Consider the following 26,865-nt stretch of genomic DNA (forward strand, 5'->3'; position numbering starts at 1 on the left):
GCCGGGCGCCCCCCAGTATCGCCTCGTCTCTCAGCAATCACCCACCGACCTCTTCTTTCGCCCCGTTTATTTCCAGGGGCGCTCCCATGTGACCAGGCGGTGCCAAGCTGTCAGAAGAGCCAGTTGTGTCCCCAGGGCACGGCCACCCAGACCGAAAGGGACAGTCCTGGGATTGACAGGAAGGTTTCCACCTCCAGCTACCTCTTCTTTCAACTTCGGTATTTAGTTTTTTGGTTTTTTTCATGCCCAGAATCCTTCAAGGCTATGAAAATAATCAGCTGTGTGCATACCCTGAGCAGGTCCATACTGAGCCTGCTTTCTTCCAAAAGTTACCCTCACGCTATTACTGGCGGGCTCTGCTGAAGATAGCAACCTCAGTGTCTGCGGAGATAAGGGTTTTACAGGCATTGCTGTTTTTTCAAATAATTGACAATAGTTTGGAAATACTAGCCTTTGCAAATTGTATACTGAACAGCTGTTGACTCTTCCATTTTTTCAGGGAAAACACAGTCTTTCAAATAAGTTTGTACTGTGACTTCCACAGCATAGTAACCATCTCAAATGGGAACACTAGGTACAGCTCTAATGGACACGATAACTAAGAATTGGCCCTGTAATGCCAGGTAAGGAGCACGGTGCCAGTGGGACTGAGGTGGCTCACTGCAGGTCCAGAAGTACACGCTTAGGATTTGCTCTGGACTGGTACCTGAGCCCACCTCTCGTTGCTGTAACTGCTTTCTGGTATGGGGATTAAAGGCAACTGGATATAATTCTGGCCACATTGCTCTCTAATGCGTTACTGGCTACAGAAATTGGGAAGTCCTAACTTTGTTAGTCAACTCAGTTCAGTCAGGCTTTTCTTCTTTGAATATTCTTGAGAGTACATCTTACATGCCCAGCTTCCAGTTTCCAAAACTTCTTAATGTCTTCTTTTAAAAATATTTTATTTTCCAAGCAGAGCACGGAATTGCTCCCACTTGCTGGATTACTTGTGTGTCAGATGTGAAGACTTACAGTTGCTTTTTATCAACAGAAGACCAGGAAGAGTCAGAAAACAGTCTATAAGATGTACAACAAATTCTATGATTGGAAGACCGGGGTAATGGATGCACATTTTTTGTTTGCACATTAAATATTCCTCATTGAATTGAAAACATACTGAAGAAATTTTAGGTCGGGAAGTCCATTTTTACGAAAGTTCATACAAGTTGTGAAAGGGAATGTGTCTGAATAGGATGACTGGGCCATATAACCCTCTTTGTCACTGGGATGGTGCTGTACTGTGGCAATTGAAGCAGCAGTGGAAGCAAATGATTAATTATAAATGCTCAATGTGGGAAATACCTTCTAGATTATCTATTTCTCTCACTGCTAGTTTTCATTATTCCCTGCCAGTTTTGACTGCCTTATCGTCTGGAATGAAGCATCTCAGTAGTACACACACTCCTGTAATACTTCTTTGCTCGGGGCAATATATTCCATTTAATAGTGCTGTGTTACTGGGCAAAGACCATTTTGGGTGTACTGAGAATGATAAAGGAATCAGACTGAGATAAGTCGAAATTCAACTCAAAGCAACAATCCCTATCTGGAATCCTAGGAGAGAAGGCTATTCGTGTTCAGAATGGAATGGAGAAATGGAATTTGTAAAAATTGAGGACTTTTGGGATCCAGTATCTTATAAAGAGGATGCAACTGGAACATCTCTGATGAGTTCTGCTGGAGTACTCCTCAGTATATACACTTGTATCCATTTCTGAGTTGAGAAACAAAGACCCGAAGGAGTTAGCGACCGAGTGATCTGCCATGTAAGTTACTCCTCCTACAAGTCACTTGTGTGTGTGCCATTTCAACACATCTGGTACTTTTTTATATTTTCAGTCATCTAAAACAGTCTTTTAATCAAGAACAAACATACATAGTTAATATTCAAGCATAAACAAGACAAGACTGAAGTCTTTGTTCTCTGTGTTCAGGTGTTGGGTTTTTTTTGAAAATGAAAAAAGTCTTTTTGATCAGAGGTTTAGAAGTTCAAAATACTACTTGTGACAGTGGATGCAAAGGTCACGTATATAACACACTCAATACATTTCACACGCTGGAATCTTATTTCTACACTTGTACAGATGGCTTTCATTTTCTGCGAGGTATATAGTTCATTGCCCATTAGATCTCTTTCCCTCTCCTGACCTTTCTTTAATCAGCTAGAATACTGGCTGGGTAGACATGCTCTAGCTACATATTCTTAATGATGCCATCATCATTGATTTGTTGTGCTGAATGGTGATAATGAACTGAAGAAAAAGGAAGAGCTCGATCCCGTCCCTGATTTAAAATGAAGAAAGGGGAAATTTTTTAGGTGAGATGGGATTCCCAAATCCATTTCCCAACTAACTTTCTTTCAGCTTCCAAACAAATCTTCTAGTTGTGGAGGGAAGAAATAATTGAAGAATCTATGGGAGAGATTTCTGTGGACCAGGCAGCTGGTTTTAATCTGGGTTGACCTCCCCTACTTCTCTCCCCCACTCTTTCATTKTGAGCAGCATCCCCCACTTTGTACAAGGACAGCAAAGGGCCTCATGTCCCACATTTTTAGTAAAAATAGACAGCAGCTATTTTCTTTAATCAGGCAAAGGGAAACCACAGCACTGGGTTCTTGATCCCTCTGGTTTCTGGGCTGTGTCTTTTGAAATTGAAAGTTTCAGGCCCTGTTCCAGACTTGATGGTCTTTCTCCCATTTCCCAGAGTCGGCGCGGTGGTTCTGACACAGCCCGTTCGGCTGAAGCCGGACTCGGTGGCAACCATAGGCCATAGGACACGAGGGGGAAAATGAAGCCTGTTGCATAAGAAAGTGTTCCTTCCAGATGATGACTTGGCAGAACTGGTGCTTCTGCAAGCCACATTATCAGGCTAGAAAGGCAAATTACAGACTGCAGGCATCCTGAAAACCTATTGTGTGGGTGTGCAGAGGGAAAAGAGAAAATTCCAGGAAAACCAAATTTTGGTCACTGTTGTCCATAGATAGTCAACTTCCTGGCTTTGGCAGTAGACAGCACAGCAATATTAAAAAAGGAAATTCCTTCAGAGTGAAAATAAGAAAACCTGATGGTTTCTAGGCTTCCAGGATCTCAGACCAGCAATGTTATTCTTTGCTGAATCATAAAAGGGGCTCATTTTTTTGGTATGATGATGATGAATTTAAAAGAGTCACCAGCAGCTGGAGCTTTTAAAGGAGCAATGTGGATGCAGGTCTGATTCTCAGCTGATGGTCAGCTGGTATCAGGCTTAGGCTTGTATCAAGGTTAAAGCCATTTATCAGACTGGTTATTCAACAGGGCCGTTTCTGTAAGCTCTTCTCTAAAATAAGGCTTCAGCTGGCAATGTCACTTTGCATCAGCAGTGGGCCTGGCCCTAGAGGATGTCAGCAAAGGGTCAGTATCTTTTCTACACTGCTTTCTGATGTTGTATATTTTATAGCTGTGTTTCACGCAATTTTGATCTACCATGAGCTAAGCCATCTTCTGCCTTGGTCATATTGCAACTACAGCATCATCAGTGACATCAAAATAAAACTGCTTAACATACATGAAGGACCTGAAAATGAAATCCAATGAGCAAGTAACTATATAATTTGGTGTAGGAAATCCCCCAAATAAAATGAAAAACAGGTACCATTTTGTGCATGTGAGAGAAAGCGAAGACAATATTTCACCCTTGCTGTTTTAGAGTTTCAAAGCACTTCACAAATCTTTAACTGTTCTATTTCACATCCAGTTTCCCCTAAAGCAGAGAGATATTGCAGCCATTCCCAGCAGGAAAGAATAAGGGCTCTGGCACACAAGGGCTAGCAAATCGTGCTCTGGTAGTTTGGTGTYGCTGTCTGTGGATGCCAGAAGTCCTTGCCCCTTTAGAAGGAGGTGGCTCGGCTTACGGACCGTCAGACACACATGAGCTGCTGATAAAGACGGACTGGTATGAGCAGGTCAGGCTGTGGAGCACACGCCTTCACGTGCTGCGCTGCAGCAGCAGGGCAGATGGCTGCAGGGAGACGGCACGTCGGCCCATCGCAGACGTTGGCTTTAGTGCGCATGAATCAGAGCCCGCAGGCACAGGGAGTTAAGTCACCTTCCCAGACTCATTCAGTCATTCCCTGGTTCTGCGGGCAGGAGAGTCGAGGAGTTCCTGGTCCTGGTCCCATGCCTGAACACAAGACAACTGTCTCCCCCCATAGCTGGTTCTCTCTCTTTTCTCATATCTTATTCATTCTTTACTTAGAAAAATACTTCCATTGACTTGAAGGGAAGTTTGGTTGAGTGCAAGTTCAGCACTGCAGGATTTGACCCAGGGGATATGTTTCCTAATAGCTTTCCTATTACTGGCAACCACTGCATTCCCTTTCCTCGGACTTGGGCAGACTTTTGAGTACGACTGATTAGTTCAGAGTGATATCATCCGAACGCTGAATCTCAGCACGCTTAGATGTATCCAGTTATGATATATGTGAACGTTCTGAGGAAGCTTGCTGCTTCAAAGGTCAAAACACAGCTTTTCTACTAACGTAATAAATATCCTTGTTAGAGCGGCTCTTGGTACAGTTTGGACCAATTGTCTATTTAAAGCAAAATAAAAGTGTGAGTGCTGATACTGCTTGGGTTTATGCTATATCCAGCACATTTATATCTGAGTGTGCCTGCTCCTGGGATACGTATCAGTTTAATAATATTAGTTCCTTAACTAAGATTTTTAAAGGAAAGCAATCATTGGATGTAGAGGAGTCCTTAGCTTAAGTAGATTGCAGGACAGAACGAAAAAGTGATTGGAAAGAGGTGTGAACGGAGGCAAGAGACATTTATACATAAGGACTTAGCAAGTAATTCACTATGTCTTCTGGAAAAATCATKTAGAAGAAAATTTCCAAAAGTGGCTATGGCTTTGGAGTATCTTCATTTCTGAGCACTTGAGCCAGATTTGACTCCAGTGTAGCCTGGCCAGTTTGCACCAGCTAATAATTTGGGCCAACAGAGATTTAAATGTAGTTTCACCTGACTTTTTATGAAAAGCATTAGAACAATTTTGTCTTTATCTGTCATTTTAGCAGCTGTTTTTCTGCCTTAGTTCCCTTTTCCTAACGAAATCTAAAATTAAGTCACATTTTCATTGACTCAAACTTGTACCATAGTCAGCCATCCCCAGGTGAATGTTCAGTTTTGTTCCCAAATCAGGCATTTTAGAAACCAGCCCAATTCAGCTGGTAAAGACAGAAAGAAAGATTGTAGAAAAAAATGCAAAGCTGAAACCAATAAATTTCAAAAAGCAAACTGCGCTTGGAAAGCCCCCGGTAGAGATATATTTAGTTCATTTCAGGGGATTATCTGTGGTTGCCAATTTATGCAAATTGTTTAAAAAAACTGCCCTAAAATTTTACATATAAAATACTTCTTTTTTACAACACCCTTCCCTTGTCCATCCTTCCTGCCCTCTCCTGCCCTGCCCAGAATTGATCTTGTTGCCTACGTCTTGTGCACCCTATTTTGTAGATTAGTTGCGTGTTTGGGTTTTTCTAAGAATTTTTGGTTGCACGATATTTTTTCATTTGATGTGGCAACCCCAGTGCCTAGCACCTGTTTGCCAGTGCAAACTGCCAGTCAGAGCCAGCTCAAAGCTTCTTAGCAGTGTGGGCAAAAAGGGAATTTGCGATGGCTGTAGCTAAGAAAGCACCAGTCGTACCGGGTGAAGTGATGAGGAAGGAGGGATGGAACAGCTGGAACAGGAGCAGGGAGAAGGGAAAAGCCTGGAAAGCTGAGCTCGGTGCTCCTGCTGCAAGAAGTTGCAGGGACTATCTGCTATTAAACTGTTTGCAGTGCATCCTGCCTCTGTGTCCCAACCCTTTGCTGCGTGGGAGCAGCCAGCCAGATTTTCCAGGATCCTGCCTAAGTAAAGTGGGCAGCTAAATCACTGCAGTAGGGCTGGAGCCGGCAAGCATTCAGGAGGCAATGGAGTCTGCCAAACTGAGCGCTGGACTGACAGTCGGGACAGCTAGATTTTATTCTTGACTTGGCCTAGTGTTCAACAGGGATAGGCACTGGGCAGGTCYCTGCACAAGTCTGGATTTCCAGGCTGGGTCTTGGTCCCCTTTATGGGAGCAAAGAGCAGCACGTGCAGGACGGGGTGCTGCTGCCCAAGCGATGGRGTGGAAAGGGTGCTTGGAGGGGTTGCGCTACCCGCTGCCTGGTGCTGAGCTGGAAACTCTGTGGACAACCTCTGAGCCGGGGCCAGCGATGGGAAAGCAGGAATCTCATGAGATCAGGGGAGTCTGTGCTAGATCTGGTTCCTCAGCAGGAGGGTTTTGTGTAGAAGAGAGGACTATGCTGTGTGTATGTGCATCAGGGAGAGAGTTTTGGGGGGAGAAGAAAGAAAACAGTTGATACCCCACTCACTTCCCCCACTTATGGTGCACCTGGCTTGCTGGTTCCCTTCCAGCACGGGCCGACTATACACTGCAAGAGCTCTGAACTAGAGGCAAACCCTTCCAGGCGAGAAACCTTTACCATGAGCTTGCTGGCTACACTTGGTTCACCCTTGGTGTAACTGAAAGAAAACATCTTGTATCGACACTGCATCAGCCTGCCAGAATATGCCCACACAGCCAGTGTGCGCAGGGCTGTGCYGTTGTCACGTCCAAGCTCACCAAACATCCATCAGGAGTACCTGCAAGTGCAGGGCACCCTGCGTACRCTCCCGGGACGATCATGCCCTGCACGTCCGTGCTATCCAAGCTCCCCTTCACACAACCGGGCAGGGCTCATGTGAGTGGGGCTCTGTTTCCTTGCGTCCTGCTTGCCAAAACATGTCCCATACTTGGCTCTTGCACAACCCAACATGGACACTTTAAGATTGAGCTGCAGCCTGGAAAACTGCTAGTGATATGGACAGAAAGTGCAAGGCTGGGAGTCTACGTCTGCTGCTGCGTCTGCTCTTCCCTTCGCAGGGGAAAAGTGGGGTCTGAATTTTACTTGCTGGCTGCAAAATTTGTGGCAGGGGGGATTTTTGACAGCACAGTGGGGTTATTAGCAGCTGCTGTGTCTGTGCATACTTGGACTTTCTGTGCATGGCAGACCCTCAACTCTGAAACCCTGGGGACAGTCCCAAGAGTCCAGCATCTTTGCTGTCAACCTGGCTGTACCACAGTAAGTCAATGCATACATACTGTTTGTGTCCTTCTCTATTCTAGRCAGCGAAAAAGGACGCTCACCCCTCCAGTTCAAATTGTCGATCCAAAGGAGGAAAATAACCTGGCACTTCTTTAAGGACCTACAAACCACAGTGACTTAAGTAGGGGGGGAAGGAGAATGTCACACCCCTGTTTTAGTTAGTGGAAATAAAATGCAATCCACACCATAGCACAGGCTATAGCTAGAAGATAACCTCCAGCTTCTAAGGCAAGTCTCCTTCTCTAAGTATTAGACCAYGCTCCAAAAGAACACCTTTCCCTGAAGACGCAAATGTCACCGTATTGCTTGTGATCCTCATATCCAGTTATCTCTGTCTATCTCAATAGATTCATACAGAACAAATCCTTTGAGATGCTAGTATCCATAATAAAATATGAATGTATTTCTCCCAGCAGTTCTGGTAGTTATATATTATGTATGTATGCCTGTGCATTCATATCCTCAGTAATTAGTGACATTAACAACATACTAATGAGATACACTCCGTAAAAGGCATACATACCACTGGACTAGCAGTATTCCCACTGTATGTGGGCAGAGCTTTGGTGGACTGAGTCCGGCATTACCTGATATGTTAACCACTGCAGCCCTAAGCTTCTGCTTTGCATTTGCTCCGAGCCTTACAACCTAGGAGTCACTGCTCCTACCTGTCCACCCTTCCCTCTCACAGCATCACAGCAAGAAGATATTTATCCCCTCCAAAGCCATCATAAGGTGAAACCATAGTGGTTTGCATGGCTGTGCTGAGCTGGAAGAATTGGTAGTGTGTCCTATTCAACCATTCCTACCACAGAGCCAGGCCTTAGCCACCCCAGCTGTACCCGCCACCGAAAGCAAGTCAAACACCCCAAACCGGGCACCCGGGAAACAGTAACCTGCTGCTGCACTGCACCCTCGTCCTCCCCTCCCCTCGATCCCAGTTAGCAGCTTGCACTCATGCCCAGTACGCGTGAGGCAGAATTACTGTCATTCTCACTTGACTACAAGAGCCTGGGCAAAAGAAATTCAGATCTACTGCAATGCAACACCAAAGTGAGACTCCTAGCAGGATATTGTCTGTAGCAATTAAAATATGAGCTTCCTTCCCTCTGTGAACTGACAAACAAATAGGTTCCTGCAATCAGGCATGAGTGCTTCTGAATTTATTTTTGTAGCTCTACAGCATTTTTTATAAGGTGAGCTGGCAGACCATGTCCCCAAAACAAGTGTTAATGTCTGGATGGTGAAGGGCCTGCTGCATGTGTCGGGGGCTGGGCCCAGACCTCTTCCAGGAGTGGAAGACCTGAAAGCAGGCTTTTGGGGATATGCTGTACCCTAAGTGGCTGCTGACACAAGAATTAACATATGCTATATGGTCTGCACTAAAGAACTCATCATTGCTGCCAGTATTTTGAAACTGCCCCAGCATCAGCAGCTGGAGGAAGCACTGAAGGAGAAAAGATCAGGGGATGGTAGTGCTTAGTAGACCTGCAAAGGAATGAAGGAGCATCACCGCTTATAGACGAGGAAACGGCGGCAGGGAGCACTGAAATGATTTGCTCCTCATTGCCCACCAGATAAGTGCCAGGCCTAGACAGAGAGCCTGCAATTTCCAAGTCCTTGTGTGCCRCTCTGTCTGCCCAAGGCAGGGCTCAGAGCTGGCCCGGCTGCAGTTGAACAGGGCACGGGCACAACCAAGGCTCACTCAGGCATGTTCTCGTGTGCTTAGTGTTGTGACGCAGCTCGCTCGCTCTCCATGCATCGATCCGTATGGCACTCACTTGCACATATTTTCCACTGCTCTGCAATGCAGGGCTGTAAAGATGCTGAGCACTCTCTCGCTCCTCTCTGGGTGATTTCCCAAAGCCCYGCAAACACGGGGACCTTCCAAAAAAACCCACCATTGTTGATGCCTCTTCACCTCTTCAGCAGAGGAGCCTCCCTGCCCTGTGCCCATCTTCCCAGCGCCTGTCCAGACACAGAGCAATGATAAGTGCAGAACTGCTGAACTGCCCCATCATCAGAGCTGCTGATTATCTGCACAGCTCGGGACAGGCAGCAGTGAGCCTGGTGCTTGCCAGGCCTGCTAGGAACTGTAATTACCATAAAAATGTCCCCTCCTTCCTAATATATTTGAGCCAAAGCCCATTGCAATCAGCAGAAAGATGCTGGCCCAGCAGCTTTAGAAGAGGCTGGAGATGCTGGAACTGGCGATGCTCTGTTTTGGACCTGTACAGTGTTCGCACAGCCGGATAAATGGCTGTCACAGGGGCACTGCAGGGATTATTTAGCAGTGCCAGAGGATGTGATCTCTCTGGAAAGGAATGGTCCTTTCCATCCGAAAACCTATGATGGAATCACAGGAACATGTGACATAGACGAACACATGAGGAACGTGGGGACACGGAAACGCAGGTCATCACGGCCCAGCGGGTGCAGGGCTGTGTTGGCTTTGCTGTTTGCTGACCTGGAATGCCCCTGCCTTTGTTCTGCAAGTGTGAATTTTGAACAGAGATCTCTGGAGTCTCTCCTTTGGCTTTTCCTCAGCCTGTGTTTTGGACTGGCTCCTCAGTTACAGCCTGGTCTCCTGGCCAACCTGAACTTGTTAATGTGACCCTAGAGAGAAGAAAAGGAGTGATACCGCCTATACCACCCAATGCTCCAGGGCAAGCAGGAGAGAACTGAGAGGCTGGAGAGTTGCAAACAGCAAGTGAAAGAAGCATGCAGAGAATTGGGCAAAGCAAGCAAGATGAACTGCATTACTCTGTTCATCCTGTGACAAACGTGTAAAGCTCAGCTGGCAAGATGACAGGAGGAAATGGCCCCATCAGATTCAGCCAAGGAACTTTCATTTCCCAGGCTGAGCTCGGAGTGGCCCACACAATGGAAAGCAGAGTGACTTGTTTCTCCTCCCACCTGAGCTCCAGGGGCTTCTTGCATTCAGAAAGGGCAAACATCGGATTGGCAAGAAATTCTGACTTCTCAGCCCAGGCAGAGACAGAAACTGGGAAGACGCATGCATGCTTAGAGAGCCAGAGAGAGCCAGAAGAGGGAGCAGGAAAGAAATAATCAAAGCTAGATCAAGGGTTAAATTCTCAAAGGYGCTCAGCAGCCAGCGGATCCCTTTGGTCTCAAGGCAGTGGTGGAAGAAGCAGGGTCTGGATTATTCTCAGTGACAACAGAGCTTTTTTAGAAACCTGCTCCCTCCCTTTCCGTGTCCAAGATGAAGATTTCACAGAGGCATGATTCTGTTTGATTTAAAGGTATAATCCTGTGGTCATCAATGTAATGCACAGTTCTGGTTTTCTGACCAGAGGCTTCAAGAGACTCACTGCCCTCCCTTAAAGCAGCCATCTGGGAATGCACACCAGCCCCAGGGCACTCAAATGACTTGGCCATCGTCTTCTGGAGGAGCTGGTCTCTCAGTTGCGTGCTGGAGTGGTCTTGCCCTGTTCGGCAGCTGACAGGCCATCCATCCTCATAGCACAAAATGTGAGGGTAGAGATGGGGGAGGTGGTAGAGCCAGCCTTTCAGCAACAGTTCGAGCACTCGGGAGAGACAGTCAAACACATGACACAGCAGCTCCATTCCTGGGAAACAGTGACTGAGGAGTTCAGCTCCCATCTTCATCCCAGCAAGGCTGCGGAGTGCAGTCAGTTTATAGTCGCCTCAAAGAGTTACCAAAAGACCCCAGGCTTTCCGTGCCAGAAAAGGATGAACTCCTGATTGCTACAGATCAGGAAAGAATAGGAGGCTTSACAGGGATATAATCAATTTCAAAGCGGTGGGAGAAGACAATAAAGAGACCTCACAGCTACTTAAATCTGTTCTATGCTCTGCAATTCAAAGGCATTAGCCAAGGAAACCAGAGTGACTCCAGGCTGAAGGTCCCTTTGAGGAAAGAGCTGCTGAAAGAGGACTCATCTCCCTGCCTTATCCTGGGAGTGGCCTCTTGGGAAATGCTGGGGTGACCCTGGGACATGAGAGAGGACAAAACACAACCCTCCTTCAGCACCCACTTGGGAAAGATGTTTCCTCCTCATGGTCTGTGCGCAGCGAATAGCCAGGCAACAAGGAGACCCACCGGTGCCGTCACCACCCTGCGGAGGCCCGAGGCTCCCCTGTGAAATCCGTTGGCTCGCCTGGCTCTGCTGAAGGGCATCAATGCATCACTTGCTATTTTGGACAGACCCCCTTTCCTGTGGTCACGCTCCAGGGCTGAAGAGTTGTACGCAGATTTGCAGTTACCACTTGGTTGCCTGGTTCAAGATGCAGCTGTTTGGTCACTCGGGGGAATCAGGCAGTCCTCTCTCATACGCACAGGATTAGCAGGTAGCTCCCTTGTACCCAGGAAAGGAAGAGGCAACGTACTGCTGCATAAAGCACAGCCGAATACAGAAGGGCTTAATTTTGGAACAAAAACTGTGACGAGCTCAGTGGAGGCAGGAGCAGATTCTGCTTGAAAAAAACCCTCTTTGCTGGCAACTGTAGTGAAAGGAATAAGATCCGAGTCTTCTTAGCAAACTGCTGGGTCTGGGAATGTTTGAAAGGTTTCCTAGAGACAACAGTGCAGTGCATGGAAATGTTTTCCATTTGCAACAGCACTCCTACCTYGTCCCTCTCAGTGCACCAGCCTAAGCATGACCTTTTGGGGTCTGACAGCTAACAACCAGTCCTGGCTCCTGCCACTTCCTTTTGAGCCTGCAATGCCAACTTCTTGTGATTCCTGAGGAAGACTGCAAGCCAAAAGAAGGGCTTGGACAGTCTCTGGATATCAAGACTATCTTGTATTATAAAAAGCCTGAAAGGAGATGTTAAACCACACCAGTAAGAGTTCTTGTGGGAGGTAAATTATCCCTAGTCTACTTACTGCCTTCCTCTGAGTCAGCTAATAGCGGCTTCTCTGGGAGACAAGACACTGTTAAAGGAGCCTTAGGTCTGATCAGCACAGCAATTTTCTAATTATCTATTATATTTTAAAGTATCTTTTTTTTTTTTTTTTTTTAGGTATATTAGCAAGTCTCCCAGAGAGAGAATGAGGAGCATTATCCCCCTTCCCCAGCCAATATGGTGTACAATAAAAATGTGTAATAGATGTTCACAAAGGAAAGAAGAGGTATGTACTGGAAAGAGCCAAGAACTTGGCATCAAGGCTCCAGGGTTCATTTCCTAGCTCTTTTGCTGCCTTGCTTGGTCACCCAGGCAGACCACTTAGCCACTACCTGCCTCAGTTTCCCTCCAGCCAAATGAGACAATGGTGAAAATCCAGTGGAGGGAAGTACATAAGTCTCCACTGAATTCAGTGGAACTGTTGCCAGATATTCCAAAGTACACGTGTACAAGTGGAGTTCAGGTAAATGCATTTATTCTGCACTTACCTGGCAGTGAGGCTGCTCTATTCATATTTAGGTGTTTATTCATTAATGGTGTTCAAGACCTTCAAGATGTTAGAAAATTCCCAGATGAAAGATGCTACAAGATTATCTTTTCAAAACAACTCTATAAACATTTACACAAAGGATCTGATTCTCCCTGAAAATGACATCCTGTAATGGAATGACTTGGATCAGACCCTTGGAAAGGGACCCAGTAATTAACTTGGTGTAAATTAATCAGCTTCAGTCAGGATTTAGAGACTTTAATTGCTGAGCGCTAGCTTTTGTAGTGACAACTCCCAGAAAGCACTTTGAAGTGGCCTGCCTACTTGCAGTGGTACAAGCTCCAGGGYTTGGCAACCAACAGCTATTATTTGCCTTACAATGGGTACAAAAGCACCCCCCASCCTGAGATCTGAGCCTTTTGAGCTGAGTGCTGGATACGCACACACGGAGAGACTAAAGAGGTGCCAGCCCCACTAGGTAAGGCAGACAAGGAGATGCATGAGGAACTGACTGCCAAGGGAGAGAGAGCAAGAACCATGTAGGATCTGGTTTCCTAGGTGAAACCCACTCGGTCCAGGCTGCTGCCGAAGGGGCAGTCCCACTTTCCCCCCTTTCCAGTGTCAGTTCTTGTCCCTTCCTTGCACTGGGGCTAACCTTTGTGCTAACTGCCCTGTTTGGATAAGGTTAACTTCAGCCATATCAGGGACAAGATCCGGTTGACTGCGGAGTTGCACTAATGTTAGTCCCACAACAAGGGAGTGGGCAGGAGCAAGTTGGATGAGGTGGGGTTCTCCATTTGCTCCATCTCCGTCTCTGGATAACAGCTTTACTCCTTTCACCATGCAAAGGATATTGCTGCAGCAATACCATTTAAGTATAACTATATTTAAATTAGTATATATGTAAAATAAACCAAGTTATTATAAAGCACCTCATGTGGGGACAACAACTAGGTTGCCAGAAAACCTCCCAGAGCTCAGGGAGGATTTACGTTGGTGAAGCATGGACCAGACCTACATCTCCTGAACCTCAGTGCAGTGCAGTGGTTACCAGCTCAGGCAGCTGTTCTAGGGAGCAAACAGGTACACTGAATAAGTGGTAGCAGTAATAAAGGAAATGCTCATTACCATGTGAAGTGCAGGAACTGAGACTACTGCAATTAATTAAAAAAGGAAATCAGAGCTGGGTCACTAGAGCCTAAACATAGAAGAGAAAAAAACTAAGATGGGGAAAAAATAATAATGATATTCTCAAGGCCCCACAAAGATAACTATCACAGGCTACACCCCAGCTGACCCCATGTTACCCTGGTACAGGGCTACTGAAAGTGCAACTCCTCAACTGGCAGGGTGGGGCTGCAAACATCTGTACCGGGGATCTGTCCCTCCGCCTGCCACAGCAACAGCTGGAAACGGCTCGAGAGAAAGAAAAACCTCAGCAAAACAAGAAACTTTAGAGGATGTTTTTCTCCAAAGAGCTGGGAAAGTGCTTTATTTTCTACCTGAAAATAAATATATATGTATTTTATATTCTGCCCAGTTGCTCTGTGTCCCCTTGTTCGTCTCAAGGTCATGCTGTCCTGCCTGTATACTGTGCTTTGTGGTGTGGAAGAGGCAGGATTTGGCTGTGATCACGATAAAGGGGAATTTTTACTGAGGCTACTGGACATAAACACACCCTGTGGTCCTCTCTGTCTGTCTAGGCCCCGTCTATGCAACTTAGGCTTACCGCAATGGGTCTCCCTACGCTGTGGCATGGATTGGAGCTGGGCAGGAAACATTTTTCCCATCCCACAAAAATGTTCCTGTTGTGCCTCAGGATGAACCCAAGACCTTTCAGAGCTTCTAGCCTTGTTCTCTGAAGACATGAGCCATATGCAATCATGCTACGGCATGTCTGTCATTCTCTCCCATAAGTTCTCAATCTTCTAGCCAAGTTCAAGGCCAAGATCTGCCCCTCCAGACAATCCTGAATCCATGCTCCTCATGCCCAAGGGGGATGGCTACGGCCAGTGGTAGTGGGGTCCCAACCTATACTTCTGTGCAGATAAAGAAAAAACATTTTCCTCATGGGAAATCTTTACATTAGGGAATTTTCAGCCAGCTCCAGTAGGGGTCCAGGGAGCAGGAAGGTGGATTGCTCACCACCGATCATTGCCCGCCTTGCCATGGCAGAGCAAGGTTGAAATGCGGCCGGCCAGCCGACCCTCGGGGGCCAGGGGCGCCCTGGGCTCTGCAAGTAGCAGGGCATGGATTGGCGGCAGCTCTTCTCCAGCGCTCCAGCTCGCAGGCAAGGAGCTTGTAAAGGCCACAAATGCTCCCTTGATCCTTTAGCAAAGCCCTCCCTGCTCACCGTACCCAGGGCAGTGCCCCATCACGGGGCACTCAGACTCCTGCCCCTTCCTTTCTCCACTGCTTTGCAAAGAAGACTTCCCTTATTTATTTTTTCTCTCTTCGCTGCCATTTCGCTGGTCTTTACCAGACCATTGCAGATGGCGTCTTTAGGCCTCAATGCCTAATCGTGCATCCCAGCTTCTGCATTATCTATCTGAGCCCTGGAGGCCACCCCGCGACATGCGTCCATGCCAGAAAGGTCAGAGATAAGCAAAAGGTCCTTTTGTGCTCCTGTCTCCCTGCCTGTCTGGGTTTCTTAGAATCTAGCTGCCTTCAAAAGGAGAAAGAAAACAAACAACTGCACGTGGACAGTGACTGATAGTGCCTCGGTGAGCTGCTGGCACTCTTGCCTTTAATGCCTGGGAGAGGAGGGGGAGGTTGCCCTGAGGTATTGGCAGGCCCATGTGCCTACACACAGAGAAGGGCAAGAGGCTGAGTGGGGGGAAGAGCTGGTTGCACTTTCAAAGGTAGCTGCACAATCAAAATTGCAGGCCAAACAGGCGATCAGCTTGCATGGGAAGGTTTGTCCTGGCACAAGAGAATCCTCTCCTGGCCCCGAAGAAGTAGAGTTGCATTGCACTAGTGCATGTGCACTGCTGCAGGCTGGCCTGAAAGTCAGTAACGAAAAGAGCATTTGGAGAGGATGAGATCCCTGCCGGCGCTGAGAGCTAGCACAAAGCCTCGGACACACCTCCGTGCCCCAAGCAGAGTTTGTGACAGGTAGAAGGGGACAAGCTCTCCATATGGCAGGATGCTGAGCGCTTCGCTCGTGTCTAGACTGAATCACACAGAGAAAAACCCATTGCTGATTATCAGCCCTGAGCTGGGGAGGTCAGTTATCAGGGAGACAGCACCGGAGGGGTCTGAGAACTGGATTACTGAGCTGAACGGGGTGAGAATAACCCCCTGCTTTTAGTCAGTGATAAGTTAGAGGTTACTTTGATGACGGCAGGACAGAGAAGTAAGGTTGTACTAATCACACCTCCCTATGCCTATGTATTTTAAGATGTGCTTAACTTTGTTTTCATCGCAGCTGCTGGGAGTTTTGCTCCCAGCTTAGGCCAATAGTGACAGCTTTGGAAAATCCCATCATCGCAGTTTAATGACTATGAATTAGTTAATACTTGTAAAGTGCTTCGACAATGTAGATTTGTCCAGCAGGCAGTGCAAATGCTGCTACTGCTTCTGATGTTGATGTGGGGAGAGGATTAGGAAACAGTGTGGGATACATGTTTAACTGATAACTGGAACAAATGTAGGTGTCCCTGCCAGTTGTACTGCCTAACCCTTCGCCTCTCACCGAGGGTGGAAGCGAAGAGCGTGAATCACTAAGAGAACAGCTAGGTGACTTTGTGTTCATCACTCCTGGACAGGAGCACACATATCCTCTCTGTAGGACTGAGGTCCTGCATGACCCTTGACAAACTGCTTCCAGGCAGTGTGCCTCAGTTTCCCCTTCTGTAGTGGCTTGAGGTTGATGGGAGCAGACATGCACAGAACTCATTATTTTTTATAATTGGTGCATTTTCTTATGTTCTGTTGGGTTTTTTTTGTTTTTTTTTTAATTCTTGACTGGGCATATAAACACCAGCTGCCCAAGGCTATAGTGCAGAAAGTCAAAGCCGTATGTCGTTGATTTATGAGGCCTCCATTCAGTTCAGGCTGCCTCCCCCTGTAGTTCCCATGGGAAAAGTTGCTCTTCACTTCCTATCCAAAATCTCTTGTATGGTATGGCTGTGAGCTGTTAGACAACCACCACTTTCTGCCCTTGCTACAATTTTCTCAGCGGGCAAAGTGAGTTGGACGCGCTGCTTCTCTGTTCTGCTGTGCTGAATTTGTTGAAGAAACAAAGACGGTGCCAGATTAATAGGAAATGCAAACACTATGGTTTTGCTTATTAGGGTGGTGACCAGGTTAAAAAGCCTGGTTATCCAAAACAATGCAGAACGCGGAGGAGGAAATCAGCATGTGCAAATGTTAATGGAAAACATCCTACATGCACAGAGCACCCCTGCCCCTGTAAACGCCTGCTAGACCACAACCTACAGAGATATTGAAACATCCAGTCCCCCTCTGCTCCCAGGAGAAAGACTGGTCCCAAAGCCAAAGGCTGGGATAGGACCCAAGAGAGCTGGGTTCAAGCCCAAAGGCTTGTGTAAATCAGTAAGTCTGTCTTTGCCTCAATCCTCTCGCTTTAAAATGGACACAATACCTAAGATATTTATCTTTCCTGTTCCGACTATCTCATCTTCTTTAGACCATCAGTTCCCAGCCCTGGTGACGATGGGGAGGGCTGTGCAGAGATGCAGTGTCTGCCCTTTGCAACACAGGAAGGTGCTAATGGGGTTTGCTTTAGCCCCTTCGTTCCCCTGGTAAATCCATCCTGTCTTACTGTCTGTACGTACAGCGCTTTGGAGAACCATGCTGGCTGAGGCCTGTGGTGCTTACTGCAAATATAAGTGATTTGTAATAACCTCCAAAATTGATATTTGCACTTTTTCATCCTCACAGGGGAAAAACATTTTTTACAGAGACTTCTCAGCCTCCTCCCAGGGCAGCTCCTTTCTCCTACAGCAGTGCTCTCCTCCATATCACTGTCAAGGTTGTTATGCAATGAGGCCAAGTATCTGCATGAATTGTTTCAGGACAGAGATTATAGTACATGTGAAAGAGAGGGAAGACACATTCATCAAAATGTCAGCTATTACTGTAAACATATCAAACCAGAGACACCAGAAACACTAACTGTATGCCCTGGAACCTCCTACTTGGGTCATCCTGCTGAGAGGCGACTCACTTGAGAGCAGATTTACTCAGCTCAGTATACCAGTCTGATGTCCATGGAAGCTGTAGATCTTTCATTTTCAGACACATACGGTTTGATATTACCTCTGATACTAATTAGCTAATAAACTCTCCAAGCTAGGGACTGCATGTTTGTACTTCTCTGAACCTGACAGGACTCTGCTTCTAGGTGGGTCTTCAGATCTGCTGCAAGACAGACCAGACTCCCATCTTTTGGGATTGTAACTCCTGGCTGATTCCTCCACTGATGTGAGCAAGAGACAGTGCTCAGCCCTTGCACACTCAAGAACATAAAGGTTAGCGTATGACTAGCGACGGCAGGGCTCACTGACCCGCTCTGCAGGCTACCATTCCTGTGCGCCAGCAGCTGAGACAGCTGGATACGAAAGGCTCAGACACCGGGCTAACGTTTGCCATCAGTTATGCCCTTGAGACCCCATTGCTTTCAATGGGCTCCCATGTGCATCATGAAGCAGACCTCAGCCCATTCAGCCCCACAGTATGCAAACTTATTTTTACCACCATTTAGCTGACACATACGTTAAAAGTACGCATAAGTGTTGATTTACTTCCTGCAGGGTATAAGTTAAGAAGGAGAAAATAGATGCTCAGCAACGATCTCCGCTCACCTGCAGAGATTGATGGTTGGATGCACAGCTGACAACTACAATGGTGCCCTAAAGACAGACCCATTTCCACTCCCCATCTCTTGTCACTACTCGCACCTGCAAATCTGGCTCAGCCAAGCCCTTGCAGGCACAGCAAGGTGCTTAAGGGAGATGTGTCTGGCTGCACATGTGGATGCTTTGAGCTCGACCTGCAAACCACTGCTTTGGAGGTGCTAAGCAGACAGCGTTTTGAAAACAAAGATTATGCTGGCTGTCCTTAGCCACCAAAGAGGTTTGCTGTATTTAGGCCCAGTTTATGTGCGTCCTGTTTTTAACCCTTCAGTTCTTCTGAGAGCTGACAGAATTTCAAAGAGTTTTAACAGTAGCAGCAGAGTTGAAAAACAAACGCAACCGAGGCAGTAAACAAATGTGGCACAAGATCTTTGCAGAGACACAGTAGCATGAACATTATACAAAGCATCTCGATATTTATTTCCCTGCATGCACTGTCACAGCCATATAAGCACGTAAGATTTTTCCAGTCCTCCTGGTACTGTCACTACCAGTCTCCTACTCCATTAATTGTTTGCATGTTGGTAGCACCTAGATTCCAGGCAGGACGGAGACTCCCTCTGCTAATCTCCATGCTCATTCTGATGGTGTTTGTGATTTGGGGGAGTCACAAACAATATTACGATTCCGCAGCATCCTCCCTGCATTGATCAAGGCATGTGACACAGAGCGAGTAACCTATAGCTCGGTGCCCTACCAGGCTATATATTCAAGCTATAGAGATGGCCTGAACAGCCATCGCTGGCTGTCTCCTATTCAAGATGACAGAAAAATGCTGAGGCAGTTTCTGGGTAAAGACCAGAAGCCTCATCCCCCAGCAGAAGAATTTGGGGAAATCTCTGCAAAATCTCTGAGACTTTCTGGGGTATTTCCAATGGAGAGGCTGACCTGGGCTTTGATTGTTAATTAAATTAAATACTTCAGACAGAAAAAAAGGGCAGATCTCCTGTATTTATTTATTTATTTTCTGGCTCAGGCTAGAAATCTAAACAGGGCTGGTTAGAAAGGTACTTTCCATAATCCTTGTGTCCATCTGTACTTGTCTGTGCACAGCTTCTCTATAGAACATGTGCGCATAGAAATCTGAGCTGTCCTGAAGAGAGCAAGTCCCAGAATACTTGTGTTTGGGATAGACCGATTTCAAATGAAAAGCCCTTGCAAAAGGAAGCCCAGCACCGACAGCAAAGGAACAGTGTGAAGCAGGTTTGTGTGAATGAACCCCGGGCGAGGGCAAGCGGGTGCACGTACGTCGGCATGAAGCAGGGGACCTGCCCAGCTCTGCCTTCCTTGTGCAGGCAAAAGGCTTCTCGAAGATGCCTGCAAATAGAAGCGCAGGATGGAGCCATCCGCCTGGGGATGTGTCGCACCTCAGTTCTCACGATGAAGATACAGATGGTGTTAGGCTACTAGCCCACAACAAAGCCAGCTTGGGCCTTGCCTGATCTTGGAGTTCGGGTTGTTGGCAAACCCCGAAAGCAGACATGGAAGGGTGCAGCTCTCATCGTTTGGGCTTACCCTCATTTCAGACAGGGGTTGTAAACAGCTACTTTGCTGCTTTGCACAGGGAGTTTGCACTCGTGCGGTGACACAGGCCACTAGCCATGGATCGCTAAACTCTCCACACAGGCAAGATGAGACCAGCGATGCTGCAGCTAGTAACCAGGAGTCGGTTCCCCATGCAGCATGGTCAGCCTCAGCTGTGATGCAAAGAATGAAATGGGGCCCCTTAGCTAGCCAGTCTCCTGGACCGTCCCTACTCTTACACCTCCCGTTTGCCCCAGCTACGGTTGCTATACTGCCGGCACATTGGCTCGCGTGGCTTCTACCCCAACTACATGCAAGGCCAGAAGGACATAAGCCAGCACTCCTGCACCAGCCTTCCTGCATCAGCTCTGACTTCTGCTCTCAAATAGGAAGTTGATAAAAACCTCACTTGGTTGCAGAAAGAAAAATCAGATTTCAAAACCTTTCTCAAAAGGGCCCCAAAGCCTAGCAGCCCTCCTGGCATTAACCCTTTCCAGAACGCAGGCCTCTTCCCGGCTACACCTGGGGCCAAGGAACGGCTGGGGCTGACACCAGATACCCTGGTCGCGCCTTGCTCAACTCTTTTGGGGCTTTTTTTCCGAGCTGTTGCTTACATTCTCTTGTAACGCTGTTTTTATCTTGGGGCCTATCGCATGTCAAATCTGCTTTCATCGATAACCAGGTTGGGGGGTGGAGGGGAGGGAGGAAAGGGGGGTTAGGAAAAACTGCTGTCTCAGTTAACGTGCACACCCACTGTGAAAAATTAGCAAAGAGAGGAAGGGGAAAAAAAAAAACCAACAACAAAAGACACATAGTGCTAGGCTGCATGGCAAAATCCATCAGCCCCTCAGCAAAATGCTTGGCTCCTGGCAGGAAGATCCAGCTCCCTAGGGTTTACAAGGGCTTTGTCACTACTGGGTTCCAGCTCCAAACCTCTGATTTTGAGGGAAACATCACAGCAGAGCAGAGTTTTACCTCTCTGTTTGGCCTTGCACATTTTACACCTGGCTGCAACATTCCTGCCTGCCATCCTAAGTGAGAATCACTTCTGTAGCTGGGAAGAGATACAGAGTTCAGCAGGGGATCCCAGGGGTCCACGCTCATGAGATCACTTAACCCACAGGACACCTCAGCATGGGCTCTGCGGAAAAACCAATACTTTGTGTTTCCTAAGAGAATCAAAATTGCAATAGCTCTTTGTAGACTGTTGGTCTGATGGCTCCACTTTGGGAGGCCATGATTTTAGCGTCCTTCCCGCTAGATATGGAAAATGTCACTTAGAGACAGCAGTTTTCAGCTTTTTTGTCCTTTTACATTCCTGCCCTGGTCTAGAAAGATGGTGCTCACCCTGACACTGGGGGCAGAGCCAAGAGGCCTAACCGCAGCACCAGAACGCACACACCAGATCCGCAGGCTGTTCCTCTAAGCGCATGGACCGTTCCTGCCCCTCTGCCACGTCCCTGTTGTGCTTCCACTCCACCTGCGATGTAACTGGCAGAAAGCCTTTGCGAAAGGTCCCAACCATCTGACTTTCCACCCTGGCAGGATCTGGGCAACTAACTTCCCCCCCGCACCCTCGCTACCAGCTGTGGATTTCCTGGCCCTCCCGCATGCGCAGCATGACCCAGAACGGGGCATGCTGTCTTGAGGCGAGCAGGTGCTCGGTGTTTCTCACCCCCTTCCCCTCCTTTCTTTCTGTGTCCTATATTGGTCTGTGATTAAATCGAACCTGTTTAACTGCCGCAGTCAGATGTGGGGACCCCATTCATTTGTTACAGAAAAAAAAGGAAAGAAAAAAAGAAGAAAGAAAAGAAACAAAACTGCATGCAGTGACAGTTGTCTGCACGTGACGTGTGACCTGCAGCCCTTTGTATACCCTGAAACCACAGGATCTTTGCTTAGGCCGTGGGAACTTGATGTATCAGACCCTCAGAGACCCAGTCTTAGATATTCATCCCCAAAAGATCTTGCCGCCCCCAAGGCTGAGGAAACACATGCTCCACCAGACTTCATACATCCTCTCATATATCGCTTCCTCTGAGCCCAGGACAGATCTCAGTCCTCCCTGGACAAGGAGCCTTTTCCAGCACTGACCCAGCCTCTCACAACTCCATGGACCAATATAACTTGCTACTCTCAGCCTCAGTGAGCCCCCTCCCTCTATCCCAAACTAGATTGTTTCACAGCCACAGAAAACTTGTTCCACATCCGCCCCTGCAGCAGACTGCCTTGCACCCAGCCCAAGCGACTTCTCTGCCCCGTGAGCCTGTTACCCTGGGCTCCAGTGAACATCATCTCCATTACGATTCACTAAGGATCCTATTGCCACCATCCGTGGGATGATCAGTTCTTGCTGTGACACCAACATCCCCTGGGCCTGATGGAAGTCCTTACAGTCAGATCCAAATGACACAGTCATGCTCCAAAGGAAACTTTGTCCAGGGAGCACAGCCCAGGGTCAACAGTTCCTATTCACAAATATTTCACTTTATTTTTTTGCCTCTTCAAATTTGCATATCCTAGGATGGAGAGTGCTCTGGGATTTCCCAGCCCACCATCATTAACTGCGACCTTCAAGGTGACCGAGACTAAGAGTCTGCAGGGAGTTGCATGGCAGGGGGTCAGTGAGCAGAGCAGAGCTAGTAGAGCCATTAAATCCACTGGGGCAAGTTAACAGGGGTTATGGACAGAAATTCAGACCTAGAGAGGAAGAGACAGAGACATGAGGGAGGAAGGGAGGGAGGAGGAAGGAAGGGAGATTATATCCGTCCCCATGCCCAGAGCAGGGAGGTGAACAGACAGAATAAGCAGTGAAGCCTATCATTGCCTCCCAGCTGGGGCAGATCCCTGGAGACAGGCTGTGGGTCGCAGCCTGTTGAAAATAGGGCTGTTGTCTATGTGAGGCTTTATCAGTTGCTGTTTCTTCTTTCTCTGTCTTGCTCCAAACTCTTGATTTCCAAAAAGGGTGGGAGATGTCACAGAATCAGCAGCACATCCTGAACAGCTGCTGCCACCCTCTATCTCTGCCACACTCCTTGTGTCTCTTGCTGCTGCTTCTGAACCCCTCCAGAAACAAACTCCTCTGCCCGCCTAGCTCATACAAAGGGCCTGAGGAGCAACATTAAACCTTGAGTTTGGGGGGCTGCAGATTTCTGGTGGAATTCAGTTCAGGGTTCCCCTTAGGTCTGACTGATTCAAGACTTCCATAGACTGATACACTTTGGATCAGGCTCCCGCCAAAAGAACGATGTGAGGAAAAAGGAAGTACACTTATTATGTGGCATGACCTGGAGCCTCTTTTTCCTCTCAAAGAGGTGAGAGCAGGYGGGAGAAGGTAAAGAGGTTTCTCAAAGCCCGAGGCTTTTGATGGAGCAGCCAGTGCGAAGATGGCCTGGCCCCATCTCTTGACTGGGTAATGGGATTCTTCCACGGCCACAGGTAGAGGGTCGGAAGGACAAAGACACATGGCTGCCAGAAACTGGATGGGTCTCTCCCAAAAGCCATTTCCACAAAGATACTTAAGCATCTAATTCCAGTTAGAATATGCCTCTTCTATAGAAAAGGAGGTTCTTTATGAAGGGCATATCATGATTTTTAGAGCCACTAGCAGCTCAGCTCCTTCTGAAATCAAGGAAGGCCACAAGAGCTCAGCTTCTCTGAAAACCAAGCCCTGAGAGAAGAGCATTGCTGTTCAAGTGATTTTTAGCAAGTCTTCCTCTCCTTGCTCTCCTCACAGCTTATTTGAAGATTTCTTCCCAAGGAGTCTCCCATTTTCCCAAAGATCCTTTTCTGAACACAAACAAGCAAACTTCAGGCTTTGTTCTTCAGGAGAATCTTTTATCAGCTTCTTGCCCTGATGATGACAATCTTTGTTTCTTCTGAAGATGGGGACAGGGGAGCTGGATTTGATCAAACAAGATTCAGCCCAGACCCAAGCTCTAAACTCAGCCTGAACCTGTTGAGAAGGTCCAATAAGTTCACAGAAGTTTCTACATTTCATCCATTGCTACTGTTTCTCTATTTCCAGGATCCCACTGGGAAGAAAAAAAGCAACTTTCAGACTCCCAGCTCAAATTTACAGATATAGGCATTTCCTCAAGAAAGTTCTTTGCCAAGAAATAGCAGTATTCTTAAAAGGACAGACTTAACAGGCAAGCAAAGGTGACAGTACTCCCTCTCAACCCCATGAGTGTTGCCCGCTCCTGTAGCGGTAAGCGGCTGCCCAGCTTTCTAACTTTCCCAGTCAAATCACCGCCAGTTCTTAAGCTATTTTCCCCCCATTTTAAAGACGGGGAAAGACAGAAGCATAGAAAGGGAAGTGTCTTGCTGTATACAAAAGCCAACAGCAGAGCCAGAACCAGACCCTCTAAGCCTGGTGTTTTAGTCATTGCGCCCCAGCAGCACACAAATTGCTCACAGAAGGTTCTACACCAGGGCTGATTCTCAAAACATGCTGAACTTCACCCATTACTGTGGGAAGCATTTCCAAAAGCTGGTAAAGCCTCTCAGTCTAAGCTGAGACAGATCTAGCAAGTCACGTCCATGCGTGAGACCATGTTGAGGCATGTGGGCTGTTCAGAATCCATCCAAACAATTTCCCTATAACTCGGGAAATGGAAAGAACTCCAAATCCAGCTGGGATATGCAACTTTGCACAACCTCAGCTCAAGTACTTTATCAGAGGAATTTTCCAAACTTTCATGTTCTTCCTACTCTGAAGTGGAGCCAGTTCAGCCCACTCACAGCACAGCCCCAAGATCTGCTGCAGGAATTATTCGGGCTGGCCCCAGATGCTCCCTGCCCTGCTCAAGTAGAGGAGTTACCCTCCTCTCCAGATGGGATGTGGGTATTCCCTCACCCCACCTGGATTCCTGGGCCTGTGCATGGAGGAGCAGGATTCCTTCCCCCACCCCTACCCTGAAAGGGCAACACCCACCGTGTGGTTTCCTGAAACGACAGAGATATTTGTCAAAGACAGCAGTAAGAAACCCAAATGTGGTAAGTGGCCTCTTCTGAGTTGAGTGAGCTGCCGGTGCTGATGCTCTGGGGTAAGGCTGTCGCCCTGTGGGGCTAGCAACAACACCTTACTCTTTGCAAAATATCAAAGGCACATGCGATGTGGCTCTGGCTCAGAGCAGAGATGGGCTTCCTCTGGCAAGCTGTTAGCCACAGAGAGAAGTGTGCAAAAGACATGCAGGAGACAGACATTGTCCTGGCCTAGCTTCAACGCTGGTGTCTGGTTTATCAGAGAGATGGCACCCACCTTGCTGTGCAGTACTTCCTCTGAAAGCCTGAAGGTCTGGTCCTCTTCAGAAGCCATTTAAAAGTCAGGCAGACACCTGAGGTGGGGAATGGGCTCAAGCCCCAAAGCAAAAGATGCCAAATGTGGATACAGGGGTCAGCAAACACAGGGATAATTCTGTTTGCTGCAATTAGGCATTGCATTTGCCCCTTCTCGGGCAAAGATGAGCAAGAACAAAAAGCAGATTCAGAATTTGAGAAAGGTTAGAGTCAGACCTGTGGTTCTGATTATGTGGCTGTCAGTTGCTTCAGTCTCTATTACGGGTCACAAAAAAACCACAGACTTTGGACAGGTTTGATGTCTCCAGCTCAGGTCTATCTCATCTCTTCCACATGGGGAGAAGAAACGCATGGCTGCAGGGACAATATCGACAAACCTGTTGTCTGCAAGCACCCTCCTACAATTTAATTAATGGGAGAGAAATTGATTGCTGCACTCAAACAACCATTCCCTGGAAAGAGGGGAATGTATTGGAGTTTTCCAAACTCACTTGTCTCCGGCTAATCCTGCTCCTAATGTTTGGTCCAGGAGATGTTAACAGCACAGGCCCTTGAGCTCAGTTTCCTCTTTTAGTCTCTAGCAGCCAGGGAGGGAAGTGAAGATTGTGTTAACTGGGGACAGGACAGGGTGGGGTTGGACTTTTGCCCTAGAAGGGGATGTGGACTTGCACCTTAGCGTCTGTAGAGATTGCTGATCAAGAAACATCTTGCAGGAAGACAAGGGTAGACAAACTCCTTGAACATGGACAGGGGGGTGGGGAGGGTGGGAAATCACAGAACCAGAGACAGGAGTGACTTGTATGCCTCTAGCTCGTTATTATTAATTACTAAGCAACAGTAACAGGCTCATACTGCAACAGACACAAAACTACAGATGAGCTCTGTCAGGGCAGGGACTAAGAGCTCATTCTGGGGACAAGGCAGAGGCAATGCATCTCTTCTTCCAGGCTCTTTCTCTAGCTGGTCCAGTTACACCCAGTGTCTGGCCTGTCCAAAGCAGCTGTGGACACTTTGCTGAAAGCAGGGATGGGAGACAGAATGACAGCATGTGGATAGGACTGGATGGGGTGGAAAGTCTGACATCTCCAGCATAGAAGGAAAGGTGAGGACCGTTTGTGTTGGTCTGTAAGATTCGGACTGGACAGCATCCTCCAAACCTGGCACAGTTCCTCTGCCTGCTCTCTCAGCACACCCTAACATTTGCTGTTCTCCAGAAAGTAAACCTTAGATCTAACTGATTGCATAAAAGCCAGTGTAACCCATCTTCTCATAACCTTTCAAACAAGGCTTCAGACAAAGGAAGGGAACAGAATGGAGCAGAATAGCCACTGAGTCACCGATGAGGCAGGACGAGCATACCAGAGATCTGCAATAGTTCTCAGCAGCAGAGGCCCTGGACAGCCTGGAGGTGTGGGATTACATGCCTGGTGGATTAGACATGGCACTGACTCAAACACAGCTCTGAGCTGCTGGTGGAATGGGAAGGAACAGCTTTTACATGAGCTAAATAATGTTGAAATAAAAAGCCCAGCAAGTATGCATTTCCCCAGGGCCACTTTCACCAGTGAAG

The 26,865-nt window shown here is 47.5% G+C and overlaps 1 protein-coding gene and 1 long non-coding RNA gene across 2 annotated transcripts in view; one reads left to right on the plus strand and one right to left on the minus strand.

Annotated features, from left to right (window-relative positions):
• The window catches only part of CCND3 (cyclin D3), a 49,362-nt gene that overhangs the window by 17,308 nt on the left and 5,189 nt on the right, over positions 1-26,865 (minus strand). The gene's annotated exons all lie outside the window — the stretch shown is intronic.
• On the plus strand, positions 7-7,414 carry LOC112973446. The gene is made up of 3 exons (XR_003255983.1): positions 7-218; positions 959-3,431; positions 7,232-7,414. It is a non-coding gene; the product is annotated as an uncharacterized LOC112973446 (long non-coding RNA).

Source organism: Apteryx rowi, unplaced genomic scaffold (genome assembly GCF_003343035.1).
Source record: "Apteryx rowi isolate R43461 unplaced genomic scaffold, aptRow1 scaffold_1162, whole genome shotgun sequence".
Classification (NCBI taxonomy): Eukaryota; Metazoa; Chordata; class Aves; order Apterygiformes; family Apterygidae; genus Apteryx; species Apteryx rowi.